Consider the following 27,461-nt stretch of genomic DNA (forward strand, 5'->3'; position numbering starts at 1 on the left):
CAATGTCAGGAAAATTTTCAGAGGTATGTGATCCACTAATGTTAATCGGGAATTCCGAAAGTGTTGCTGTTACGTAATTATAATATTCAAAAAAATAGATTAAGACTGGTAGGCAACAACATCATGACCTTGCCGTTTCTTGTGCAAAGCTTTAGAAAAATTGATAGTAGAAAGAATTAAGGACTAAAACGGATTTTGTGACATGCAACATGCAAACACTCCTGAAACTCTGCAAAAGCTATAGGGAACAAATCGAGATCCATTGGAAATCAAATATCAAAAAGACTGCCCAGAGATTTGTGAGTACTGCGTTATGCGATAAAATGAGGAAGTAAAAGTATCTAGCATCTCGTGATTGGAATAAATCGTAAATCGCGAGGGAGTTAATAGTCTTTGCTTTAAATCAGTTGGGTGTCCAACAATAGCTACGGTATGAACTATTTTAATCCCAAAATTATTTTTTCTATCATAGAGACACAAATCTTGCATACTATATAATGGAAAACGTCCAATTATTAGGAGCTTGCCTCTTGTTCGTTAAGAGGATCCCGCTTTCTGAAAATATCGCACATCGTTTCATCTCCTTTCAAACAAATGAGGTAAAAAATATTGAGGGTGCCTTTTAAACTTAAGAAGTGGGGTAGATGAAGGGGGGGAAGGAAGTAGAAGTGTCCATGTTCGTGTCCAGAGAAAAAACAAAATATAACCAAACTGGCATAGCTCAGTCAGAGCGGCTGCGATCGTGGCTAGCTCACCATGGTGATCTCCAGTAATCGCAGTAAAGCAAGCGTCAGAAATTACATCGTCCGCCCTTGGAGTGAGCTGAGCCTAGAGACTTTTCTGATATTCTTTCTCATGGGACGACTGGAAGATAACATCAGTCACAGCAGTCGAGTTATACGGCGCTGTCATCCCGAGCAATCTTCATGATCACGTTCCTGTGACTTAAGCCGTCGTTCATTCATAAAACACACGCCTTGAGCAGTTTGTTTTGCAATTATCACGTGAAAAAAATGTGTTTTTATGAGTCAAAATTGGGCCGGATTTGACTGAACATTTATCTTTCAGATGTCGTATTAAACCTGGAAAACTCCACTCAAGTAGCGGATAGAGCACTCAAGAGGTGGAGGGAAATACTCTACTACGTATCGTGTTTTTCCCTGCACTTTCGTGCTCTTAACAACAGAGCAGAGCACAGTCAAGACCTCTCTATTTGTCAAGTAAGTACCAACACTCCCACTGATGGATCAAAATGAAATCGCAAGGGTTGTTGATAGCTCCCCCTCACTCCCTCAACCTCCTCACCCCCATTCCCAATCCCCCCTCCCCAACTACGATCAACGTGTTAAATATTATTCTTTAGTATACCGTGATTAAACTTGCCCTCACAAAATGGACAAGTCCTTGCAGTCAAAGAAGATTGACATACGAATCTTCATGACAGTATATACTTTCCAGCGGGAAATACGCTTCTCCTTCTGAGCAAGATGCCGTGGGAGAACCAAACTTCAGTTGGCTTGCACTTTGCTTTCTTCGTTCTTATCTTAGTTGCTCCAGCAAATAAAGGTATGTTGATATGTTTTTCCTTTATAAAGCCACAGTATAGCTAAAATTGAATTACAGACATTAGATTACTCGTTTATGGTAATAAAAACGTGGGTTAAATGGAAAACAAAGAGAAAGAGAAATGAGGGAGGGGCGCTAGGATAAGGAATGGAACATTTTGATGCAGTAGAACATTTAACCGGATCGCGAAATAGGGTGTACATCATAATTCTCGTATAGCTGCAACGAGCAAGATCTATAATCTACAAACTTTTCATTTTGATTGATTTCGTAACAGCTCTCGGTTTCAAGGCCGGTAAGGAGAATATCACCACTGCCACACCAGGTCTGTTTGTTTGTAAGAAGATCTCCTTCCAGTATCCTTTCTCTGGCGGACAGCAGGTAAAAGGTCTTTGCCTCCGTTGGACACACAGAGAAGAGCCAAAATCCTAGAAATGGAGCTGCAGTCTGGGTTGAAGATGTTACGAAAAGTGGATTCACAGCCTGTGTGGTGGAGTTTGGAGACAGCTCGAACAGTACTAATGAAGCGGACTGGATTTATGTTCAGACCACACCTTCCGGATCCCAAATAGGCACCAAATCAGTGAGCTCTTGGACAACTGGTACAAAATGTGAGAGGATCGATTTCAAACATGCTAGATCTGTGCTAATTAGCGCCTCATAAGCACTGAAGGATTAACAGGGTATATGGTGAAATAATGAACATTGAGCGCAAAAGTCTGTGTAAGGAAAAGGGATCCAACCTTGCCGACGTGTGCTTTCGAAAACAAAGACAATTAACCTTTCGTTAAACTCGCATAATAACACGTTTGATAATATTTTTAAACACGCTAAAGTTGCATCTAATCCCTCGATATTTGTTATCAACGATATGAGCTTTTCTTTTTGATCTCCAATATCTTGCCGTTTTTTTTTTTTTATTATTCCATAGTCTCACAGTACCCTCTTCAGTTCATAATTCATAGTTCATAATTTGTTATTATTATTAATAGTATCATTGGTAGGGTTGTTTCCAATAAAGGTTTAAATGTGGTTCATTGTATTTCTCTCACTCCTTAGTTAGGGGCATCGGCAACGCCTTCAAATGGGTAAAACATTTTCCACTTATGTTTCAGCGTTTCCCTTCTCCTCGTACTATTTTCGTGACTGCCACTCACGGTGTTCTCAACAGAACTCAGGATGCCATGGCCTTATGGGTCGAGGACTTGAAAGTAAACAGCTTTAAGATTTGCTTGAGGGAAGCCAAGATTTTCGATGGTCCACACAAGAACCTAAAAATGGTAAGTGACCGCTAGTTTTATAAGGTGCTGTCCATGGAAAATGTATTGACTAAAAAATATGCAACCTTTCTTGGAGAAGAAAAGGCCCACCTCTCCTTTTAGCTTTTTTTTTATATTTATTTCTTTATTTTTGAAAGAGATGAGACAAGCTCGGTTGAGCTTAATTCTGAAAAAAATGTTATCATCGACAGACTGAAACGCTTAAATATTCTATGTTTGTCAAAGTAGCTATGGAAGCTTTTATTTTATCGACAGAATTGGATAGCTTTCAACAACATCAGCGTCCACAACTTTACCATGATCGACAGTCTATTATTTTCCAGCACAAACTCACCATCTCCGCAGAATAATTAGGCCTTCTGCCTGTTCGCCGATGTATATCTTTTTGCAATAAGTGTAAGTTATGCAATAGATTACATTGGCGGAGGTGAACGGGAAGTGATCGGTGATCTTAATGGATCGTTTAGGTCCCAATATTTTATCAGTGGTGGGAATGAATGGACACGTTTTGCATCGTGCACGAGCGCATTTAAAATTGCCTGATTGGTCATTAGTCTGAAAAGGACTTCTGACCAAAAAATATCCTATGTTTTTCTCGCGTTTGAATAAAATGAGCGGAGGTTGCGAAAAGATAGTGCTAGTCTCTGGTGTTAGTTTTGAAACGCTATTTATTTTCTTTGTACTTTAGATTATTTGTTGCTTAACCGCCTATTGTCTATGCTTAGTTAAAGTTTATCTACGTCACGGTTTATTTTTATCGATTACTGCAATTGGTGTGAAAATGTTTATGCTGGTGTGAAAATTAAAGTCAGTCATTCGCTCATATTACGGGTTTGCGAAAAAGAGAGAACCATTTTTTGATCGCTGTCAAGAGGTCGTGCGCTCCGCTACTCAGTGTAAAATTGTTTTGTCTACTCCGCCACCGCGCTTTTCAAGTACTCTAGGAGCTTTACCAAAGTAACTTATCTATACTGTTTATGCTCGATTTAGTTTATCGTTCCCTTCATTATTAGTTCAGTTGATTTCAAAAATAGGTAATTGTGCTGTGTCATCGTTTGTAAGTCAATTAATTAGCTTCGTTTCGTTTTCTGTTACCTTCTAGTTCGACCCACACACACACACATAATTCTACCACATTTGCCATCGAAATCACACCAAGTATTCAGCAACTACCTTAAGGCTGATAGTTTCGAAAGAAACTGTTTGGGGCTGCGTCGGTGGGAGTAACGAAATAATTTGGATATATCAACAAAGTTGAAATGGTAAATTGGCCACCGTAACGATTACAAAAGCTGACATTTCGAGCGTTACCCCTTCGTCGGAGCGAAAAGAGGAATTGTGGGTTGTGTGTGCTTTTAAAGGCAGAAATTGGAGCTACGTTATTAGTGGGAACATGGCAACGAGAAAAACAAGAATAAATTAGTGGAATGAAAAGCGTGCGTTGATCCCTTCGGGATTTAGACTGCCAATGATTAGGAGGTTGCCTTTTGTTCGTTAAGAGGATCCCGCTTTATGAAAACATCGCAAATCATTTCCTTTCCTTTCAAACAAGTGAGGTAAAAGATATTGAGGGTGACTCTTAAACTTCAGAAGTGGGGTAGATGAAGGGAGGAGGGTGGGGGGGAGGTAGTAGAAGTGTCCCTGTTTGTGTCCAGAGTAAAAACAAAATATAACCGAACTGGCATAGCTTAGTCAGAGCGACTGCAATCGTGGCTAGGTCACCATGGTGATCTCTAGTAGTTGCAGTAAAGAAAGGGTCAAAAATTACATCTAATACGTTTAAGTCTAAATAGTGACCCGTTGAAATAAAGTACTTCGAGTCTCTTTCGCGGAGGTAAAATAAACATCAACTTCATTGGCCTCTGAAGAGGTCTGCCATAGATACTTAAAAGTCATTATAAGCATCATCTTAAAGTTTTGTCCTTGTACTTTAATTCCTTCAATTCTCTATTATGGCCCGTAATAAGCGGCACGTCCAGGTTCAAAAGAGTTTGGGCTATTTTGTCAAAAATGCAATGTCATTGCCCATTTAATGGCCTTTAAAAAGGTCTTGTGTGATATATTTTGCATCTGTCGGCGGATTCTCGGTAGTTGCAGTCAGTGGCTCTTGCTCCAACAAGAAATGCTCCTACAAAACAATGATCGTGGAGTTCTAATCTTAGCAACAACTTTTGCTCTCCGTTTGTGACACTTTTTCATTTGTATTTTTCCTTAAGGTCAAATGTGAAGATTATCTTCGTGTGCACGAGAAAAAAATTAGACAACACGCAAATTAGCAAATTAGTTAAGAGGATTTTACGTAAGCAAACAGGCTTTAGTAACAGCATAACTTTATAGCACGAAACTCGCAAACATTCCTCGAAGCACTACGTTGATTAGGCTTTACATAGAATACAATGTCAGGTATGTAATCTAATAATATTAATCAGGAATTCCAAAAATCCCGCTGTTTTTTTACATAATTAAAAGATTAAGAAAAGCAGATGAAGACTTGTAGGCAATAACATCATGACCTCGCCGTTTCTTGGGCAAAGCTTAGGAAAAAGTGATAGAGCAAAGAATTATGGATTAAAACTGATTTTGTGATATGCAACATGCAAACACTCCTAAAACTCTGCGAGCAGTACAGGGAACAAATCGAGATCCATAGGAAATCGAATATCAACAATACTGGCCAGATGTTTGTGAGTACTGCGTTATGCGATAAAATGAGGGAATAAAAGTATCTATCATCTCGTGACTGGAATAAATCGCAAATGAGATAATAGCCTTTGCTTTAAATCAGTTGGGTAAGTCCATGAGTTGAACCATTTTAATCCTAATTTTTATTTTTTATTTTTTATTTTTTTTTTTTATCTTAGAGACACAAATCTCGCATAATATATAGTGGAAAACGTCCAATTACTAGGAGCTTGCCTTTTGTTCGTTAAGAGGATCCCGCTTTATGAAAGTATTGCAAATCATTTCCTATCCTTTCTAACAAGTGAGGTAAAAGATATTGAGGGTGACTCTTAAACTCCAGAGGTGTGGTAGATGAAGGTGGGAGTGTGGGTGGGGGGAAAGAGGTAGAAGTGTCCATGTTCGTGTCCAGATGAAAAAAGAATATATATAACCGAACTGGTATAGCTCAGTCAGGGCGACTGCAATCTTGGCTAGCTCACCATGGTGATCTCCAGTATTCGCAGTAAAGCAAGCGTCAGAAATTTAATCTTCCGCCCTTAGAGTGAACTGAACTTAGAGACTCTTCTGATATTCTTTCCCATGGTTCGAGTGGAAGATAACATCAGTCAGAGCCGTCGAGTTAAACGGCGCTGTCATCTCGAGCAATCTTTATGTTTCTGTGACATCGGCCGTCGTTCATTCATAAAACGCATGCCTTGAGCAGTTTGTTAATCAACTATTACGTGAAAAAAAAAAAAATTTGTGTTTTGAGTCACAATTGGGCCGGATTTGACTGCACACTCATCTTTCAGATTTCGTATTAAAATTGAAAACCTCCGCTCAAGTAGCGGCTAGAGCACCCAAGAGGTAGAGGGAAACACTCTACTATTTCTCGTGTTTTCCCCTACACTTTCGTGCTCTTAACAACAGAGCAGAGCGCAGTCAACACCTCTCTATTTGTTGAATAAGTACCAACACTGCCACTGATGGATCAAAATGAAATGGCAAGGGCTGTCGATAGTTTCCCCCTCACCCCCACCCCTCCTATTTCCTCCTCCTTAACTACGATCAACGTATTACATTTTATTCTTTAGTATTCCGTGATTAAACTTGCCCTCACGAAATGGACAAGTTCTTGCAGTCAAAGATGATTGACATAAGGATCTTTATGAGAGTATATACTTTCCAGTGGGAAATACACTTCTCATTCTGAGCAAGATGTTGCGCGAGCGCCAAAATTCAGGCAACTTGCACTTTGCTTTCTTCGTTCTTATCTTAATTGCTCCAGCAAGTAAAGGTATGTTGATATGTTTTTCCTTTATAAAGCCACAGTATAGCTAATATTGAATTACTGACGTTAAATGACTTGTTTATAGCGATAAAAACGTGGGTTAAATGGAGAACAAAGAGAAAGAAAAATGGGGGAGGGGCGCAAGGAGAGAGAATGGAACATTCAACCGGATCAAAAAGTAGGGTGTACCTCACAATTCTCGTACAACTGCAATGAGCAAGGTGTCTAATTTGAAAGCTTTTGATTTTAATTTATTTCGTAACAGCTCTCGGTTTCAAGGCCGGAAAGGAGAACGTCACCACTGCCATACCAGGTCTGTTTGCTTGTAAGGAGATCTCCTTCCAGTATCTTTTCTCTGGTGGACAGCAGGTAAACGTTTTTGCCTCCGTAGGCCACACAGAGAGGAGCCAAAATTCTAGAAATGGAGCTGCAGTCTGGGTTGAAGATGTTACGAAGAGTGGATTTACAGCCTGTGTGGTGGAGTTTGGAGACAGCTCGAACGGTACTAAAGAAGTCGACTGGATTGCTGTTCAGACAGCACTTTACGAATCCCAAATAGGCACCAAATCGCTGAGTTCTTGGACAGCTGGTACGGAATGTGAGAGGATCGATTTCAAACAGGTTAGATGTGTGCTAATTAGCACCTCATAGGCGCTTATGATTAAACAGGTATGCCATTAAATGATGAAGATTGAATGCAAAAGTCTCTGCTAGGAAAAGGGATCCGACCTTGCCGACGCGTGCTTTCGAAAACAAAGACACAACCTTTTATTAAACCCCCAGAATAACACGTCTCACAATCCTTTTAAACACGCTAAAGTTGCACCTAATCCTTCGACATTTATTATCAATGATATGGGCTTTTCTTCTGTTTGATCTCGTTTTTTTTTTATCTTATAGTCTCACAGTACCCTCTTTAGTTCATAATTGATAATTCATAATTTGAAGGTGTAGTCTGATCGTCCGGGTGAGTGTAGTCCTGAGAAGGACTTTTGTCGGTGATAGTGACCGACGTTTCGACAACCTGTGCGGAAGTCATCATCAGACTTCCGCACAGGTTGTCGAAACGTCAGTCACTACCACCGACAACAGTCCTTCTCAGGACTACACCCACTCGGACGATCAGACTACACCTTCACATGTTACTCCCGGGTTCAAGCCATTTACTGAATTCATAATTTGTTACCATTATTAATAGTATCATTGGTAGGGTTGTTTCCAATAAAGGTTTAAATGTGGTTCATTGTATTCCCCTCACTCCTAAATTAAGGGTATCGGCATAGTCTCAAAATGCATTGGATAAAAACTTGTCTACGTATGTTTCAGCGTTTTCTATCTCCTCCAACTATTTCGTGACTGCCAATCACGGTGTTATCAACAGAACTCAGGATGCCATGACCTTGTGGGTCGAGGACTTCAAAGTAAACAGCTCTAAGATTTGCTTGAGGGAAGCCAATATTTTCGATGGTCCACACAGGAACCTTAAAGTAGTAAGTGACCGCGAGTTTTAAAAGGTGCTGTCCACTGAAAATGTATTGAAATTTATTGGAAGAGATGAGAAACACTCACTTGAGCTTAATTCTGAAAAAAAAAAATTATCATCTACAGAAAACGCTTAAATATTCTATGTTTGTCAGAGTAACTACGGAAGCTTTTATTTGATCGACAGAATTGGATAGCTTTCAACAACATCAGCGTCGACAACTTTACCTTCATCGACAGTTTGTTATTTTCCAGCACAAACTCGCCATCTCTGCAGCATAATTACGCCTTTTGTCAAGTAAGTAATGTAATTTTTATTTGTATCTTTTGTTCCTTCTTTTATCGTCTGACATTTTTTTAAAGTTTTGTCTGCGTTTGACCTGCAACCGGCTTAAAGTTTAGTACCCTCGATATTCTCTACTCCCATTCTGTTTTTCTCTTTTATATTTCTCATATATATATATATTCCCCCCCCCCCTCCCACCAGGACAGCGTGGCCTTAGAGCAGTTCTACTGCTGTTCACACCTCACTCTAACTCTGGAGGAAATACTCGTCACTTACTTATTCTTTTTTCTTTAATTCAGACTATAAACTTTACAGAGCCCCTCTACGCTCCACCGGTTGTTTTGGTGACTGCAAAGCGAAGCACTAAAATGAACAATTCTCTTCAATCCGGCTCCCAATGCAATGCTGTCACTACCTGGGTGGAGGTTAGTAATGTGTTCTAATATTGGTTTAGCTCCTCAATGAAAAAAATGGGACTATTAGCTATGTTACTATATTGAAATGATTTCTTCTTATTTTTGTTTTCATTTAGCACACATCTAAAACTGAAGCTCAGATTTGTGTCAAAACATTTAACAACGATTCCAACAGCAAGGATGTCATTACCGTGGATTACATGGTGACTGGTGGTGAGCAAAGAAATTCATGACTATTTTTGTGTCAAATTGAGAAAGGCTAAACTTTCATTGTTCCTGCTAAGTGACATACTTGTACAACTTTGTAGTTCGTCAGTCAAAATGTAACTTGGTAGAGCGTGGTTGTCATTTTTAACTGAATTAACCACCTTCTATAGGCATTTGAAAAGTGAGAAAGGAGTTGCAAATAGACTATCTACGATGGTAAACTTGTTAACTTGCCGGCATCTTCTTTTACGTTTCCACGTTTTTCTCGCAGACTTGGACCCTTGTATTGACGTGGTTTGCCATTATCACTGTCTGTGCAAAGCATTTGGGCCCTATGATGCTATATGCGTTTCTGTAGAGAGCCGTCCATCATACCAAGAGCCTATCTGCTCATCAAACGGCTCAACATACGATAACGAGTGTCCGTTTCGGCAGGAAATGTGTGTTCTTCGACTTAACTTCACTGTACAGCACCCTGGTAGCTGTGAAGGTTAGTTACATTTGAGTAAAATCTTTGCCTTTAACGGTTTCTTTTATCGGAAAATCCGTTTCTAGACACCTGAGGAGATGACGGTGATAGTGTAAATGAAAATGTCAATGTCAGTGGTACTGGCAGCATCGGTGTTCCACGTAGATCTTACTGCTGGTAGTAATGGTGGTCATTTCGACTGGTGTGTGGGTGTCGGAAATGGTGGCTGTCAGAAGTCAGTGCGGCAGAAGCAGTGTTAGAGCCGGGAGAAGTGACATTGTCCTCGTCTTCCTACTGCTATCCAATGTAGGGTAATTTTAAGAAAAACTACTTTATTTTGTGGTTTCAATCATGTTGTTGTTGTTGGTTCTTTGGTAATGACGCCTTGGCTGGTATAAATGGTTTAGAGTTCCATTACAAATTCAAAGTAGAAGACAGAAAATTATTCGTAGCCAAATGGTTTTTATTTTTTTTTTCTAGGATTTCCTTTTGAGCGCGGTCGTCGCCACATGCCGCACATCCCATCGCTTGGATATTCTTATTGCGAAGTCATTAGCCTCAGGCCATTTGTGTTCTATCCTGACAAGGCCCTCGAAGTTCAGATCACAGTCAATCATATTGACACCAGTGACAAGTCTTACGTACACGATGCCGCTGTGTCCTGGGTTAAAAATCTCAATTACGATAGATTTACCGCATGTGTGATGGCGGCCGGTTACAACGAAAGACACTCAAATGCCAATGTGACAGTTGATTGGATAGCTTACCAAGGGACGCCAGTGGAGGGAGTTGCTGACGAAGTGCGGTTATCACAATGGTGGACTGGAACGACTTGTAAATCTGTCAGTTTTCCCTTGGTTAGTAGACCAAGCTGTGTTATTACAAATAATTTGAAAAGGAAAAAAAAAAGTTTCTTTTCAAATTGGAGCCGTGTTCGCAGTACCGACCTAGCATTATCATTCATAAAATAAATATCATTAAAGAGTTGCTTTTTTACAGAAATTAAAATTTTGACTATAAAAGACTGTATATTGGAAGTTTTTGAACGTGATTAGTTTTCAGTTTCAGGTCTGCGTATTTTGCTTTTCGAGATTTCAGATTGAATAAAGGAGATGAACTTGTGTAACTTCAGTGTTTTAGAAGCTAATATGCACTACCTTTTAACAGGGAAAGTTTTCTGTGATGCCATCAGTAGTTGTAACGGCTGCTCATCATCACGCTGGACTGAAACGTGACGCTGCAAGTGTTTCGATTGAAGATGTCACGCAGTCCTCATTCAAAGTCTGCTTAAGGGAACTTCAGAATTATGCAGGATCTCACGAAGATGTTCACGTTGTAAGTACACATTCCAGTTACTTGCAGTCATTATCTCCAAAGAGGTGCACCACTTTTTTTTTTCTTTTATGTGTGCGTTTGTGTGTTTTGTTTTTGTTTTGGTTTGTTTGTTTTACTTTTGCGTTCTTTATTTTTATTTGTAAATTGTGGAGTAGTATCAAAGGGGGTTTTTGACACATTTTGAAAATTGCCTTGATTTTCAGGTAAAATTTAAACTTTGTTCTCAAAACAACTCAATCTAAAAATGTGTCAAAACAACCATGTTTTCAAGTTAATTTTGAACAAAATACTTCATCTTTAATCTCATTTAAAAAAGTATAACGATGAATTCAGGGCAAAATGATCGACGCATTGTTTCCAAAATTGCCTTCAAAATCAAAGCAACTCTTTAAAATCAAATTGACGAATTGTGAGATTGCATTGAATTTCAAGAGAAAAGTGCGTTAGAATCACCGGGAAAAACTAATGAGGACAATATCTCAGAAATAATCCCAGAAACTCATGGAGGCTTATGAAGCATTTGGAACATTTTACAAATCATCGAAATCCTTCAGGAGGTAACTCAGTTTTAGATGGAACAATCTGAAGCTCTTCTCTGACGAACCCTCGCTTTTGTCCGTCTTTCAGATAGTAGAGAACAGGCTCTCTTTCATCCACAAATACTTTTCGATATTGAAGACCTTCAGAGACCATATTGGAACTGTTGCTCGTCTTTGACTACCTTCTAACTCACCAGCAGCATAGAGATATCTCACGTTTTTTGAAGAGTCGAGTCTCTTTTCTTTAAAGCCAACAGGTCTTGAATAAGAAGTTGAACTCTTTGCGTCAACCGCCTTTTCTTTGATTGCGTCAATTAGTTCCTTTCCAGTCAATCTTGTCTCCTCACTATTCAATGCTGAAACAACTTCTGGAAGCCTTTTCACCCATTCTGTTGATCTCTTTTTGTCTTCGAAGTTTATCTCTTGGCCGGATTGGAAAGTAAAAAGACGCTCACTCAAAGTTCGATTAAATCGCCCAACTATCCCTTGATCTCTATGAACGTTTACATTTCCTCTTCTTATTCTCACATCATGCTTTGCCGTCTCTTTAGTCGTTTCACCCATAAATTCACGTCCAGGATCAACCTGAGGAACTTTACGCCATCTCAATGGTATTCTCTTGTAGTTTTTCTGGAAAGCCTTTGAGACCTCAGAGGAATCTTTTGAGGTGAGAGGTTCAGCAGCCTTGAATCTGCTCGCAACATCGACCACTGTCGATGCATATTTATAGACCCTTCTTCCTCTAGGAAGTCTGTCATGAGGAAGGAAAATAAGATCAGCTCGATGAACTGTGTTTGAAGATTCAACGTGAAAACTTGGTCGTGGGATATGCTTTGGGGTAGGCAAATGAATCTGCCAGATGGCCTGCTTCATGAGCCAAAGCCTTGCAACATCTTCAGGAACTCCAGCTTCCTTTACCAACTTCTTCACTGCATCTAATCCCTTCCAAAATCCTTTCGGGCTATAGTAAACTCTTGAAACTTTTTTTTTTCCATTTTCTATTGCGTTCTCAAAAAACGACTTGCTACCAATCCCAAAGCCAAAGCCATTCTTCCGACGTAGATCTTTTCACCTTCTTTGTGTTGTGTACTCGGCTTGTAGAAGGTAGAAAAATGTGGCTCTTCTACATCAAGCTCTTCATTATGTGCCTTATTGTAAGGCTGTAAAGCCTAATCTGTATCAAGAAAATTTTGTTTTCCCTATTTTTTGATTTGGTCGTTTTCTGCAATCCAATCGAGGAGCTTTGTTAGACTGTCAGTGTATATGAAAAGAAGCTTTGCACAATCTCCACATTTCTCTTTGATGTAGTTATAGTGGACGTCATACATCAAAGTCTTGCTGATATCAATAGGAGCCATTCCACAGTAAACTGGCTTGTCAAACCTTATTGATGTTCTCCCCATATGGATTGCAATGAGATTTTCGTTAAATAGTATGCAGTGCTCAAAGTTTGGTTTCGCTGAAAGCTTTTTTGCTTTCTTTCGATTGTTGACTAACCTCGCATCAACTCGATTCCTGATGTTTTCCATTGTTTGTCCAAAGACAGAGTTATTCATCAACTTGAAGAAATCCTTTTCAAATTCGTTCTTTTCACTCGCGCGCAGGTTTGTGTTGAGCTCGATATAACTTCTCAGGCAGGGTTCTTCTTCAAATTTGATTCTTCTGTGAATATTTTTCAACCTTAAACCCTACGCAAGATTTGAAACTCTTGTGCTCGATATAACTTTTCAGCCAGGGTTCTCCTCCAAATTTGATTCCTCTGTGAATATTTTTCAACCATAAACCCAACGCAAGGTTTGAGATTCTTGTGTTGAATGATATATCTCTCCTTATCATTCAGATTTGGCACAAGCTTCTGGACTTGGGCTCTTCCCGCGCTGTGCGCATTGTTGATCTCTGGAGCAAGAGGATAATCGTTGTGAAGATCATGAAGCTCTTTTGGATATTTACGATCAACCTCAAGAATGCACAGAATGTTTCTCCACTTTTTAATCTCTGCTTGTATCAATTATTTGAAACATATGACTGGAAGAGGCTTGCACATTGCGCATCCATAAAGATTGTTCGCGTCTAGATAAGTCAGGTATTTTGATGGCTTTTCTCTGTCAAACTTTTCTCCCATGTATTTGTTGTTTGCCCTTGCATAGCGATTTGTCATAGAGATTCCTTCACGAATTCCTTTCACAAACATCACAAGCATGTCTGGATCACTCAGTAGCTCAAGCTCAACGTTTGTCACATTCAATGTTGCAACCTAAGCCAATCCAGTAGCAGTGTAATACCAAGCAGGGTCGAGACTGTAATTCTCAAGACAGACGTTTCTGAACTCCTCAAACACAAGATCATGATAATCACCCAAGGTCCAAGACCGACCTTCGGCCACGTTCTTCACTTTGAACTCATTCCATATATTCTTTGAGGGCTCATAATCTTCATCCGTTATATCACAGTCATTCAGCTTTGAATAAAAACTCTCTTTCTGTGGAATTTCTGTTTCTCTGAACTTTTCAAGGCTGCTCATGTAATCATATGGATACACACCCTTTCTTGAGACCAACAAGATTTTGTCCTTGAAAACCTCTCTAGTCTTCAGCTTCCAAATAATCGCAATTGACAAGGTAGTTGTTAAATGATGATAAACTTTTGTCGAACTTTGACTCCTTCGTTTTTCAATCCATCTCCAAGAGCTTTACCAAGGCTTTTCAATGAATAATTTCTCTCAGAAATTTTCTTTACAGATGAATTGTCCTGAGCATCAAGTGAAGAGATTTCTCCAGAGCGACCCAGGTTCTGCCATGAGTTGTAAACAGAACAGCTCACTAGCCTGATATGTTCACTTCCATTCACGAGAGGTTCTTCGAAGAGAACTGTGAAATCATTTGAATCTGAAATAATTGTCAATACAACCATTTTGTATATGAGCACGATCCTTCGCAGTAAAGCACTATTTGAGCAATAGTGAAAATCAGACCTGAAAAAAAAATTCAGGCCTGTACGGGATTCGAACCACTGACCTCTGCGATACTAGTGCAGCGCTCTACCAATTGAGCTAACAAGCCAACTGGGAGCAGGCCAGTTGGCTTGTTAGCTGACCTCTGCACTAGTATCGCAGAGGTCAGTGGTTCGAATCCCGTACAGGCCTGAAATTTTTTTCAGGTCTGATTTTCACTATTGCTCAAATAGTGCTTTACTGCGAAGGATCGTGCTCATATACGTCTCATAACCGCAGTTCACACATATGTTTCATATGTTTGTTGTTGTTTGACAACCATTTTGATTATAAAAACAAATAAAATGTCGGCTTGGTTAAGAACAGATGAAGCGAAAAGAATTGTTGCGAAAAAAAGAACAAAAGCCTTGAATGATTTCAAAGCACAATATCCGAACGCAGACCTGAGCAAGTTCAATGTGCAAGTAACATTCTTCAGCGAAAAACAGGGAAAAGCTGAAGTTTACTTAAATTGCTCCAATGGTGTTCAAACGAGCGTCTCAGGATCAATCAGAAAAGACTGGGAGGATGAAATGAAGCGTGCACTTGGAATAGCAGAGTTTCCCATCGAGGTTACTCTGATTTCTTTTGCAATTAAGGAGGTTCCAGCAATTCCAATTCACAAGAGTGCGATAAGTAGCTTGAATGAAGAGACTAACATATTTATTACCCAAACCAATATTTCAAAGCAAAGTTATGAGAAATATTCACAAGAATGAAAATTCAACACAGCTCAGGCGCAGAATTAAAGAGATGGCTTGCGGGGCCGAATATGAGCTACTGGTTTCAACAAGTCAACTTTGCAGTGTGGTACGCTATTTCAGGCTGTGGAATCTCTCGTAAACCGTTTGACATGGTTCCAGACCAGATCAAGTCGTTTCTGCGGTTTAAAATTTATATCGCAGTCAGAAGGACAGGCGACCCAACGCTCAGTCAGACAAATAATAACAGCGATAAGTTATCGTTCAAAAGATTGTTTTCAGAATTTGGAATTTCTCCAATCACAGACTTCCGCTTCACAGAAGAAGACTGTCATGGTCTCGGATCCCTTTTCATTTACGTCACTAATACTGGCCCTATGGCAACTACCATCCCATATCCGGGTGATAACAAGTTCAGAGATGAAGGTGGAAAAGCCATAAAAGGCAATTTGATTTATTTCATAAGGAATGACAACATTAAAGTTGAAAAACAGTTCGACTTTTTCATGACAGATAAGCCGGGCTGGGGAGACTAATTCAGTCGGTTGAGGCATTTGTTTATTTAATTCTCGGTTGAAAAGTAAATGTCAGATCATCCATCTTTGGTTCATCAGGAAGCGCAAACGAGCCTCAGCGTGAGTTTATTGTTTTAGTTGAGGATGCGATCAGAATGACAGACATCTCGAAGAGCGTACAGAGATTTTAGCATCCGATTGATGGGGCGAAAGTCAGACTTGATCTTGCAATCTCACCAGGTAATTGGCCTATGCCCTGAAATATTCTTCTGAACACACAGAGCGCAGTCGGGTATAATAACAAGTTGAAGAAGGCAAGTTTCCACATGAAATTTGAAGTCTATAAATCAGTTAAATTGGATATGAAATCAGTCGGAGTTAAGCATATGAACGGGGGCTCATCAAAATGAAGAGACCTACTTCTCACCTATCAAATCAAGAGACCGCGAGCGAAGCTCAGAAGACAGATCCAAATGAAACTCTTGTGAATACGAAAGCGTCGAGTGACAGCGAGACAAATAATGATTAAATTAAATACGGATTGATCTCAGTCGAACTGGTCTCAGCCCTCCTGATTCATCGCCTTTTGTTTTGAAGTCGCTCAACCATAAATACTGCAACACCCATTATTAGAGTCCAGGCATTTTCTCTAAGAAAGTTGATCACTGACCCAGCAACTCTAAAACCGAAGCTGGCTATTGCACCAACGAGACCTGGTAAAATTCCAGCGATATTTTTTCCAAGAGTCTTAAGCCCGTTCCCCACCCCTAAGGCCTATTTTTAGTGTGCTCACAGTCACTCCAATCGTTGTTCCAACTGCCAAAACAACAGCTGAGACTTTAAAACCATACTTCTTGAAGATGTTTATCAATCTCACACGGAGTGATAATCTTTCTTCAAGTCTCTCTCTTTCATTCTCAAGGGCATCAATCCGCTCTTGAATCTCAGTTATCCTTTCTCTTGCTTGTTCTCGTATGGTGGGGTTTTCATTTTCATCACCAGAAATTTCTTGATCATCTCGAATGGACTGTTCCTTCTCTTCAGTTTCTTTATCCTTCTGAGCAATCAAAACTTCTCGCTGTGGACCAAGTGAGGTTTTAATTTGTTTTGGGAGACTAGGATTCAACCTCTACCTATTTGGGCCCCTTTCTTCAGTAGACAAAGGATCTACCCACTTGCCTTGACTAAACATATTCACCTGCCACCTTCCTTTCTTACTGTAAGAAACCTCAAGTTCTGAAGCTTTTGCCTCCGGAAAAGTACTAGTAAGTGACTCCAATGCATTCTCGTTCAAAGTTCAAACTTGCGAACAAAAAATATCACCTTCGATGAAAGATGTCTTAGCCGTTTTTGAACACTATTCTTGCCCCCTTCTCACTGCCGACATTGGAATTTCTTCGCCTGAGGGTCTCGGAGTTGAATTCTCATCTGGTTGAAAAGGTGTTGTTGCATCTCCATCATCTTCATCGTCGTCTTCATCATCGCGAGTATGCTCTACTAGAGGATCAGTATCTCCAAAATCTGTAATTTTTAAAATATCTATTATGTTACGTGCACGAATGACCAACAGATGTCTGCTAATAAAACATCTATAGGCTAATCAAATGTAACAACAAGCAGCTACCCATTTTAAGTATTATTTAATTAGTTTTACACTGCTTAATTTACTTAGGTTAAGATTAACTTAAGCAGTTCGTAAGGCAGGCTTACAATCCTTTATGCCGTAGAAGTATTCATCGTCTTGATCAACTTCGAATTCCAACTTCCGCCGACTGAAGGCCACAACGCTTGGCTTTCTTGATTCATGGTATTCTTTCCGCGTACACAAAATTTTCCGGAGGACTTCATGGTGAACTGTGTATTCTTTATCTTCTTTCCTTCTCGGCTATCGTCTTTTTCTTCTCTTCCTTCTCTCCGGATATGGAAAGGTCATAGCCTCGTCATACCATAGCTTGCACAAGTTTAGCCAGCCGGCCACGAGGGCAAGCCCTCGGGCAAATGTTTTTTAGCACTTCTCACAAGCCAGCTTTTATACATATACTTTAGGTATCTATAATGTTCTTTTACTATTTACAGTGCATTACAAGTATTTTTGGAAACTGCTGAGTCACATGAAAGAAGTTTCTGGAATATTACAAACTAAAGGCAATTCTAGAAAGGTCTGGGATTGCGTGACAGATTCAGTGAAAATAATGCGGTTCTCGTTACAAGTATTGGTTCAAACGCATTTTGAGATTGTCTTGAAAATCAATGCAATCTCCAAATTCGTCAATTTTGCTTTGATTTTGAAGTAAAACAATGATGCGTCAATCATTTTGCCTTGAAATCATCGTTGTGGTTTTTTTAAGTAAGATTAAAAATTAAAGTATTTTTTTCCGTTGCTCATCATAGAGTCTCCTTTAGCTCAGTGGTTAGAGCATCCGACTGGATCACGGAGGGTCATGGGTTCAGATCCCATCTGGAAACTCGATTTTTAAAAAAAATGTTTATATCATCTTTACATTTTTCAAAATTGCCTTTAAAACATGATTATTTTTACACATTTTTAGATTGCCTTGTTTTTTAAGGCTATTTTTGAATTTATCCTTAGAAAAAAGGCAATTTTCAAAATGCGTCAGAAAGCCCCTTTGAATACTACTTGTGGTTAATTTGCCATTCTCTTTTTATCAAGTGGTCTTATTTTTCAGAAACAAGGCTAAAGGTCGGTGAGCTACACTTGGAAAGATTAACACAAAATTAAGTGATAACGAATGATTTTTAATTTCATGTTTTAGAAATGGTCGGCATTCTCATCTCTGCACAAGCCTCACTTCTCTGAACACAAGTCGGTTTATTTTGCTAATTCTCAGTCGCCACCTGCTGATCACAACCGCGCTTATTGCAAGGTACAGCTGAGCTAAAAAAGTTTGTCCAATACCAATGCATTTTTTCCCATAAAAATATCCTTTTCGTTCCCGCCGTCAAAAGCAGGTCCCAGAACGGGTGGTGTTATTGTCTTTAATTGTGAATTGAACCGTAATGAAAAACATCGTTCTTCAGTAGGTCAGTGTAAAACTACCACATGGAGTCTTCATTTCAAAATCAGAAGAAAACAAACAAACTAACAGACCTACAAAGAAACAAAGCATAACGAGCAGGATTTAAGTTGTCCCTCCTTCGCAAAGTTAAGTTAATTTTGAACTGGATTCGATCTGCTCTTTACATAGGATGTCTCTTTTAATCAGAAGTACAACAGCACCCCGAATGTGTTTGTTTCTGCAAATCATTCAACCAGTGGTGGAAATCTGCAACCGATACATAATGGGATAACAGCTTGAATTGAGGTAGGGTCCATTACTCATCATCCTAAAGTGTCAATTTTTTTCCCGTTTTCCCCTTTTTTTTTTGCCACGGGAAATCTGCTATCTAACTTTGAAGCCACACCTGAGTTTCAGCAGATGTTATTGGTATTTTTATCTTAAATTTTCTGTTTATAACACTCTTTGCCATTTGTTTCGTTCGCTAGCTCTACGATATGTAATGGAAATTTCCCTCTCATTGTACTGCATTTCATCCCTTTTCAAATAATATTTAATTGAAATTAACTCTTTTTTTTTTGATGTTATTATTTTTCTTTCATTTTTTTTTTTAGTTCATCAATGAGACAGGATTCAGAGTTTGTCTAAAAGAGTTGTACGAGATAAAGTATGACCCAATTTCAGTGTCATACACTGTTTTGTCAGGTGCGAATATGTTTGGACCTGAAAGTGCAGAGGGATGTTTATCACAACAGAGGTTATTTCATTTGAAACATATTATTTTACAAAGTACCTTTGGTTTTAACGGACTATCTAAAGTATCTCTGGATTCCATTGGTTTTCCTTTGCTTTGCCTCTTTGTTCTTGTTTTGGTTTTGCTTTGTTTTCTGCTTTGGCCAGTCCTTAGCCATAGAGAAATCGTACTACCGGTTATGAGCAAACCAACGTATAATTACAGCATATACGGTATAGATCCATACGCGTGTTGACTTTGATGCGGGCGCGTATTGTGCACTTTCATACAGATATATGCCAATCAGGGTGGAGTTATTTTGACGGCTACTGCTACTTCACAAGCCGCTCATGCGCACCATGGCTTACCGCTGAGTCTAACTGCTCTGCAATGGGCTCCGAGTTGGTGACTGTGCACAACCAAGAAGAAAATGTTTACGTTCAGCATCGACATAACGGTGAAAGATCTTGGATTGGACTCAATGATCGGAGCGTGGAAGGATCATTTGTTTGGACAAATAAAGAAGTAAGCAAATTTAGATTCTGGGCTCCGCAACAGCCAAATGACTGAAACAACCAAGACTGCGTGCATACTCTTGGTGCAAAGTATGGGTACGCTTGGAATGACGTGCCATGCAAAAGTTGCTTCAATTTTACGTGCTTTACAGGTAATGAGTTTATTGTCTTGCAAGTAGTTATTGTTTTTGAATAACACCTTGAGTAGTTATTGAAACTGAGGTGACCTTGATATGTGGAAATATGCTATTTCTTTTTCAATCCAGACTTTTTTCTTTACTTGATGGGTACTTCTAGTTATTGGACGTTCCTAAAGATCTCAGTCGCCAAGCTTCTTAATTTTTTCCTTGCTGTGGTAAGATAATCTCTCCCGCCAACAAATACAGATCTCTTCATCATCTCTTTTTCATTTGGTATAGGCATAGACTTAAATTGTTATATGTTGATTGTGGCAGACTTTGACGAATGCTCTACACACACTGACAACTGCGCAGACAACGCAGATTGTACGAATACCGTGGGGTCGTACACCTGTACCTGTAGAGCTGGGTATTCTGGTGATGGAAGAACATGCAATGGTATGACCAACTTTAAACTCTTGAAAGTAGAGAAAGTGTACCATTTAGCCCCTCTTATTTCTTATTGACATAAATGTACCGTTCTATCTCAGCTAAGAGAACCGTCTTCAACTTCTTAACAAATCTAAGCGATCATTATAAAAGTTTAAGATATTGACGAGTGTTTGTGAAACTCGTACAGCTTGTGACATTCACGCTGTTCGTAATAATAACCCGGTGCCTTATATGTTAATATGTTTGGTTGCTTCTTCTTTGGTTGTTTTGAATGCCACTCTTTATTCGTTTCTCAGTTGTTGTCCTGAGATTAACCGTTAGCTTTGACAATCACAGAATAAGGGATATTTAGGGTTCACAATTAACTGAGAGTAGGTAATATTATTACCTGCAATGGGAGCAAGGAAATAGAAGGATTGATTACAGGTAGACTTATGTTACTTATAGTGATAGTAATCATTCATGCTTTGCTTTTCAAAAAATTATCAATGAGAGTATAAGTTTAGAATTAGTTAGAGATTAACCGTTAACTTTTACAATTACAGAATAAGGATTATTTAGGGTTCACAATTAACTAAGAGTAATTAATATTTTTACCTGCAATGGGAGCAAGGAAAAAGAAGGATTAATTACAGGTAGACTTATGTTAGACTGCTTCATTGAATTTTAACTAGTCTTTGTTAAATTTTATGTCGCAGATATAGACGAATGTTCCACAAACTCCCATAGCTGTGACGCCAGCGCTATTTGCTGTAATAGTCAAGGATCCCATAGCTGCGCATGTAAAGCTGGGTATTCGGGGAATGGGAAAACTTGCGTTGGTAAGGAGGCTATTGACGCAAACGATAGTGAAATAAGCAGCACTTTTTAAGTTGTTCAACAAAAGACTAAAATGACATGCTCTGTTGTTTCTTGGATGCTTAAAACGTTTTATTTTTGTTATGTTATTCAGTGCTAATTCAATAAAAATATGAGTTAACATCCTTAAGTTGGTAAACCTGTGTATTTGAAACTCGAAGTGATTACAATGTCAAACTACAAGGCTGTGATGATTATCGTAGTGATGAAAGTGATGAAAATAGTGATAATAATAATCTATGCTTTGCTTTTCAAAAAATTATCAAAGAGAGTATAAGTTTAGAATTAATTAGAGATTAACCGTTAACTTTTAAAATTACAGAATAAGGATTATTTAGGGTTCACAATTAACTGAGAGTAGGTAATATTTTTTTCTGCAATGGGAGCAAGGAAAAAGAAGGATTGATTGCAGGTAGACTTATGTTAGAGTGCTTCATTGAATTTTAACTTGCATTTATTAAAATTTTTGTCACAGATATAGACGAATATTCCACAAACTCCCACAGCTGTGACGCCAGCGCTATTTGCAGTAATATTCAAGGGTCCCATAGCTGCGCATGTAAAGCTGGGTATTCGGGAAATGGAAAAACTTGCGTTGGTAAGTAGTCTATTGACGCAAGCGATAGTGAAATAAGCAGCACTTCTAAAGTTGTTCAAGAAAAGACTGAAATGACATGCTCATTTGTTTCTTGGATGCTTAAAACGTTTTATTTTTGTTATGTTGTTCAGTGCTAATTCAATACAAGTATGGATTAACATCCTTAAGTTGGTATTAGATTTACCAATTACCCTTATTCAGACAAGAGATCCTTGAAGAACTGAAGAGCGAGGTTAGGGGCTTTAACTGTCCTCTTAAATTTACAAAACTCCTAAGGCTATGGCCACCAAACAAGAAAATAATCGTTTATATTCTCTTGCCACCAGATTGATCGCAGTTCCAGTAAATTTTAATTAAAAAGTCTATATACAAAAACTGGGGTTTTGCATGCGATTTGTACCTTTCGTGCATCGTATTACGCAACGAATCACATGATTTAAGATCAGAATCTCGCTCTTCTCGCGCTCCTTTTTTTTTCCTTCCTTTTTTTTTTTGTCTGTACTAAGGTCTGCAAAATCTCTAAAAGGCAATTTGGCTGATATATGACAGCCGTATCATAAAACTTCAACTTCCTCCTCAATACATTTTCCTTCGGTGCCCGAGTAAACGTTATTCATTAGGTTTAATCGTTAATTGAAATAGATAATTTTCTGACTTATGGAGGATAGCAAGTAATCAACGAACAATTTTTATGATAAGATATTTCAAAAGCCACTTTGGCTCGCTTCTCTGACTTTTTTTTGATGAGTTTCAGGGGGGGGGGTTCCATTTGTGGCCTAAGGAGCACCAAAAATTCATCCCTCTGAATGGCATTTTGAAAGTGTTATAAAACTCCATTGGCAAACTGCGCTGCCAAATGAATTTGACCATAGACTCTATTGTAAAACAGTTTTTACTTCAGAAATGTAAATTTGTTCTCAAGTGACTAGACAGAGAGGGGCAAAGGGCTAAAGTTAGGTCACATTTGAGGTCAAAATCACTAACCAAAATTGCCATTTTTCGAAAAACCATCACATCCTTCTTGCATAACTTTCCAACCTAATCCTGTATACACTTTAGTGACCCATTTATTAAAATAATTGAGATTAATTTGGCTTATTAAGGCTTGTTAAGTTTTTGGCAAAAACTCTCCATGCCCCTCTAAGGCCAAGCATAATGGCATTTTGAGCATAGTTCATGCTATAAATAGACCAACGTCTTGACATAAACCCTTTATTTCGTATTTGTTGCGTGAAAATGAAACATTAAAGCCAAATCGATGTCATTATCTAGAAATACCTCGTCTCATAGCTTATAACAGCTCTGAGAAGGCCTCTGATTAGCCCTGTAAACACCCAATGGTTTAACAAACTAAAGCTAATTTTTTTCCTATGAAAACCTTGCACTAGTCATAGAGCACAAATGATGATGTTCTTTTCTAGATATGGCAATATTTTTTAAAGGCGATTGAATTTTCTCTGATCTATGTTTGTTAGACCATAAAGCCATACATATTATACTGAAAGCATGCAAAGTCTTCATATTTTATCAGGCCGTTTTTTAATTGAAAATAAGGTGACCTTAACCCGGCCGACCCTAACCATTAAGCTCAGAAGAAAACGATTGTTAAAAGATGATCTACGCCTGGCGTTTGAATAGTCTGTGAATAGCTCTCGCAAATACCCATCACTTAGCGAGCAAGAGGATAAGCTTATGTGTGCGTGCCACAGTGAGCACCGTCCAGGTGACTTGTGATCCACAAGATGGATGACAAAAAATTATTGTTGCTGTTTAAATTAAATATTCCACACGAGACATGATATGATGCCAACTGGGCCCGCCATTTTGGACGTGAGAGTATTAGGACTGGACCAAGTTTCCATTCCTCCCACTATTCAAGCGTAAACGTTTGTGTCCTTATCAAGTATTAAACGTATAGCGATAGTAAGTTCCAGGATAATTCTACGATGGCGCTTTGTTCCCTTGGAGGAGTAATTGATCAATGCGGTGCCGCATTATGGGCTCTGTGTGAAACAGGAATGACTCCTTTGTTGTCTTGCGATAATGACATAACTAATTGCTTAAAACACAAGTACAAGGGTTCAGGTGAGTCTGGGGCGAGAGGAAGAACTGGTGATACCAAAGCTGCAAGTTACAATTAATAAAAAAATATACGAAAGGGCTCATACATGCCCATAAATGAAGCAAATGGCTTTTTTAGTGCCACTCTCGCTAAAAGCAGTCCTCTCAACTTCCCGTGAAAAAAAAAAAATTACTTAGTTTTTTTTCCTATGAAAAGAGTTTCGGACACATGTTTCAAAATAGTTTGATGGCTTTCCAATTTTCTTCTATATGAAGATTTCAACTATCGCGATCTCTCTGCCAAGGGAAAATTTGCTAAGGTGTTACAAAAGCAAAAAACTCAGTCATTGTGCGAGTTTTTCCGACGTTATAATTGAAGGTGGTGCTAATCGTAAGGCACCGAGTTATGATCCTTTTTTACAGTAAGCAAATTCCTGCGATTGCCGCAAGGGATGGTCAACAGACCCGCGTTACTCAAAATTCAGTGAAGGTTGCGTGACTCCTCGACTTTGTCCAGTCCTCTCACTCTCACGTCTAATATGGTGGGTCAGTCGATACAGCAACAATCGTATCTCGAGGTGTGGCATGGCGCGTTTCATATGAACTGCTACACAAAATATTTGTTATCCAGTTCTCCTAACTGTGGATTTCTTATTAACTCCCGAATTATTTGATTTATTCAGCTCTAACGTACTAGAGAAATCGGATGGATCACAAGTCATCTGGACGCTACACACTACAACCTGTATGCATCACCCCGCTGTTTTACTGATGCCATCGTGCGTATTTACAAAAGCCAGCAAGGCTATCAAAAGTTTAACCATAAATCTTCTGTTAACGGTCGTTTTCATTAAGCTAACTTCATATTGCGTCAAAAAATGGGCCTGACAAAATATAGAGACTTTGCATGCTTGTGAGTATAGTCTATATGGAGATATGAGCTGAAAAAATATAAATCAAAGGAAATTGAAGCATCTTTAACAAATGTTGTCATATCGAGTTCAGAACATCATCATTTGAGCTCTACTATGGGTACTAGGTTTTCAAAGAACAAATCACCTTTATTTTGCTAAACCGTTAGTTGTTTGTAGTGCTAATTAGAGGCCTTCTTAGAGTATTTATATGCTCTGAGACGAGGTATTTCTAGATAATGAGATTGATTTTTCTCACTGATTTTGATAAATGGGTCACTACAGTATATACTGGATTTGGTATGAAAGTTATGCAAGAAGGCAGGTGAATGTTATGGTTTTTCAAAAAATGGCAATTTTTGAAATGAATGGTTTTCTGACCCGAGGTAACAGAATATCAAGTATTCAACGAAATATGTTTTTCGGAAATTGTTATTCCTGAGTTGGTAGTGTTTGCAAATACATGATTAAGAGTTATGCTCGCTTTGTTATAGGATTCTGTCATTCCATTCTATTTATTTGTTTTCTGTTCGGTTACTTATTTTGATATGTTGGTGCTTTTAATGTCCGGAGACATTGATGAGTGTACCAGTGGTTCTCACAACTGCCATCAACGTGCGTCATGTACCAATACTGTTGGGTCTTACAGCTGCTCTTGTAACAGCCCCTTTACAGGAAATGGAAAAACGTGCAGGCATTCTGCCTCAGGTAAAGAGTGTCCTTTGCGAGACGATAAACCAACAACTAGTTCGATTCACGGCCACACCACTTCACTTGAAGTGACCAATAGATGGAAAATGAACGGGAGAGATAGTTTGTTACTATAAACGATAGGTGGTAAAAAAAAAAAAATGCAACAACGACAAGAAGAGAGAGGATGGAGAAGGAGGGAGGGAGGAAGAGAGGAGGGGAGAGACAGGGGGCTGGGAGGAAGAGAGAGGGAGGGAGGGAGAGAGAGGGAGGGAGAGAGAGGGAGGGAGTGAGAGAGGAAGAGGGTGAGGGAGGGAGAGAGAGACGAAGATAAAAATTAATTAGTGGCAATTGAAGAGCAGTAAATAGTTTAGGGAGCGATGAAACAACTGCTTGGCCGTATTTTTCACAATGAATGATTACGAAGTAAATAGTAACATAATAATCTAACTAGAGAAAGGTCTAGGCAAAAGACGGCGTAGCGCTAAGTTTCTCACGCAATGGAGAAGAAAAATCAAGAGACCCGCCCAGATAAATATGCTTGCAATTAGCTTGAGAACTACTTTATCCTACATGTCCACAACCTGTACAGAATGGAGATGTTTCCATATCCCTTTCCCTTCCTTTGTTTTTTTTTTTTTTTTTTTTGCAAACAAGAATGCTACACTCCGACTATGGTCAATTTTCCGCTTGGAGACAGTACTCCTTTTTTTTCCTCATGGGGCAGGGGCTCAACTTGTATTTTTTTGAACTTCTGCATTTGAGAAAATGGGGATAATATATAGACGATTATAGAATAAGGATTGAACTCATACATGTTTTAGAGAGAGTATCTTTTAAAGCTTGTTCAATTCAAATGTTTGACCTGATTGGTATAGCAAATCAAATGACACACCACCGAACAATTCGCAACCGGCATTTACCTTAAATGCCGACTTAAACTCTCTTACGGAGAAGGCTTACAAAATTCAGCTATAATAGGGATATAAACACTAAACACTAAATAACTTTAAAGGCTTTAGTTCGTTAATGAAACGATAAAATATCTTACAGCTTGAATTCCTCTATCGTAGAGTTGATCAACCAATAAAGACGGGAGATAAATGAGAGGAGAGTAAGAATAGTCGTTGTCCAAGAAAATTTTGTCGTTGCCAAAAGACAGGGAGAATCTTTGTTTGAGTTTTGCCATCTTCAATTTGTTGGCCTGAGTGGCAGACTGGCCTTCATATTCTTTAATAGATTGCTCTTTTCCCTTCCTTAGAATGTCAAAACTTCCAAAGCCTGACAAGTATCACCAGGTGGGTGACCTACAACCACGCCAATAATATTTGTGACAGTGGTTTCTATGGCTGGTATCGCTTTCAAGGTTCAGCAGGAACCAGAATGGCCACTTCGTGTCCGCCTACGCACAGATGTGACACGTATGCAACCGGTTGGTTAAATGGTGGACACCCATCAGTGTCTGATGGTCAGGTCAGTAGACTGGTCTGCTTTCACTGGAGCTCAAACTGCTGCTATTGGTCACACTACATCAAAGTGAGAAACTGTGGCGCTTTCTACGTTTATCACATCACTGGTACACCAAATGGTTATTGTCAGCTTCGTTACTGCAGCACCCCTTAATACTTATCGTGCTCAAACCTCTATATCACTAAAGTAACAATTAAATGTAAGCCTAAGATCACCGAGCTGATAATAAAACGTATCCCGACTTACTCCTGCCTGACTTTACTTCTTCTCAATAAGGAAATAAATGGTTCTTAGAGATA

At 39.0% G+C, this 27,461-nt stretch overlaps 2 pseudogenes across 2 annotated transcripts; both read left to right on the forward strand.

Moving 5' to 3' along the window:
* LOC111332999 (uncharacterized) lies at positions 1 to 27,461 on the forward strand (annotated as a pseudogene). The gene is made up of 18 exons (XR_015997308.1): positions 1 to 23; positions 5,250 to 6,804; positions 7,064 to 7,426; positions 8,125 to 8,288; positions 8,468 to 8,578; positions 8,866 to 8,991; positions 9,099 to 9,195; positions 9,461 to 9,679; positions 10,139 to 10,515; positions 10,826 to 10,993; positions 18,512 to 18,622; positions 18,944 to 19,060; positions 19,369 to 19,459; positions 19,780 to 20,154; positions 20,458 to 20,580; positions 21,273 to 21,395; positions 25,576 to 25,710; positions 26,954 to 27,461. The product of XR_015997308.1 is annotated as an uncharacterized LOC111332999 (transcript).
* On the forward strand, positions 3 to 2,823 carry LOC148736739 (uncharacterized; annotated as a pseudogene). Its single transcript, XR_015996762.1, has 3 exons — positions 3 to 23; positions 1,786 to 2,177; positions 2,682 to 2,823. The product of XR_015996762.1 is annotated as an uncharacterized LOC148736739 (transcript).

Source organism: Stylophora pistillata, chromosome 2, assembly GCF_964205215.1.
Source record: "Stylophora pistillata chromosome 2, jaStyPist1.2, whole genome shotgun sequence".
Taxonomy (NCBI): domain Eukaryota; kingdom Metazoa; phylum Cnidaria; class Anthozoa; order Scleractinia; family Pocilloporidae; genus Stylophora; species Stylophora pistillata.